We start from the raw sequence: 1,974 nt of genomic DNA on the forward strand, positions 1-1,974 counted from the left end.
GCAGAGGGCCTTGCTGCGCTCAGTAAGGATGTGATGAAACGTCTGTGAAGTACGCTCCTGCTAAGCTCATGCTGTCAGTGAAAATTGCTTGGTCAGGACCGTTCCCTTAGCACCTGGAGAAAGCATCTCTCAGTGGAGAGAGAAGTGGGTCTCCCACACACGCTGCCCCCAGACCCAGCCGATGATCCCAGCACGTCCGCGATAGGCCAGGCCCCTGTTCTCCAACAACAGAGGACCCAGCAAGCGTGGCCCAGGGGTCCTTGGTGCAGGCCCTCGGCACAGCCTGCTTTGTTCAGGATGCTGCCCTTGGAGGCACCTGGAGTCTCTCCCCTCACTTCTCACCACGCTGCTGGTCATCCTGCTGAAACACTGTGAGGCGTCTCTGGGGCCCCCTGTTACCCGGCCACCTGGGACAGCTGCTGGCCCGGGGGAGCCTCGGTCCCTGTGGAGGCAGCTGGCTGCTTCAGGGACATTGGGCTCTGCTGGTTTTCTGTCTGTCTTTCTGTCTGTCTAATGGGGTGTGGCCTCTTCACATCCCTCCATTCTCCAGGCGATTCTCAAGGTTGCCCAGAGAATGCAGGTCAGTCTCCAAGTACGAGCCCGCAGGCATGGACTTTCCTGACACCTGGTGGCCACTCGCCACCTCCCAGGGCACCTCAGGTCTCACCCATCTTAGGGTCACTGCAGAGGCTGCAAATTAGGCTGACTTGAGAGAGAGCAACAGGAGAAAAGCAAACAGAAGTTACTAAGGCGTGTGTGGCGTGTCTACACAGAGAACTCAGGGATGCGGAACTCAGGGCAGTGGGAACCCCCAGGTCAGACAGCGTCCCTGCAAACGAACAGCAGGCTTGGAGAGAAGGGACAGGCCAGAGGACAGGGACCTCGAGCTTCCAGAGGCAGCGAAAGATGGGACGGCAAATGCATGGGGCGCTGACGGGAGGCGAGGGTGTCTCGGGGAGGGGCGGAGGTTGTCACGCAGATTCCTCGGTGCCACCTCTGGGCTTAGAAGAGTCCAGAGTCATCTCATAATTAAGAATAGTCTGGGCCTTCCCTGGTGGCGCAGTGGTTGAGAATCCGCCTGCCAATGCGGGGGACACGGGTTCGAGCCCTGGTCCAGGAAGATCCCACATGCCGCGGAGCAACTGGGCCCGTGAGCCACAACTGCTGAGCCTGCGCGTCTGGAGCCCGTGCTCCGCAGCAAGAGAGGCCGCGATGGTGAGAGGCCCGCGCACCGCGATGAAGAGTGGCCCCCACTTGCCGTAACTGGAGAAAGCCCTCGCACAGAAACAAAGACCCAACACAGCCAAAAATAAATAAATAAATAAATAAAAATTAAAAAAAAAATAGTCTCTGACTGATTTAAAAAAAAAACAAACCCTTTTAATGGCTTAAACCCCTCCCTGCTCTGCCGCAGCCTTCTTCCATTCCACTGAAAGTTAACGTCATCTTAGCTGATTTACATTCACTGGTGATTTCTATGTGCCAGGGCTGTTCCAAGGGCTTTCCCAATGGTTAGCTTCTTGAAATTTTGCAACCCTCCTTTTTCAAGAGGAAACTGAGGTTTGGAAAGTCATGTGATCCACCTGAGATAGTCCAGCTAAGAAGTTACAGGATTAGGGTTAGAACTTCCAGATCTCAGTCGTGTCCATGGTTATCATTCCTTTCCCTAGACTGTGTTGCTCACATGTCTCTGTAAGTGTGAAAATACATGTTTAGTCAATCCCCCAAACTCTTATTTTCCCCAAAATGTGATTTTCATAGGAATAAGTTAAGCTGCAAGGGCAAGAACTTTATCACGCTATTCAAATGGTAAGGTTTGCTTCCCCGAGCTGCGTCACCACCCCGTGTGACATTTACCTACACTGTAAGGTTTGCCTTATTGATCCCAACTAGATGAAAATAACTGATTTCACAGAACTTTGGAAACAATCTCCAAACTCCAAATTTTACCAACAGTGGAATAAAGCAACTGAA

The sequence above is a fragment of the Balaenoptera acutorostrata genome, chromosome 14 (genome assembly GCF_949987535.1).
Source record: "Balaenoptera acutorostrata chromosome 14, mBalAcu1.1, whole genome shotgun sequence".
NCBI lineage: Eukaryota > Metazoa > Chordata > Mammalia > Artiodactyla > Balaenopteridae > Balaenoptera > Balaenoptera acutorostrata.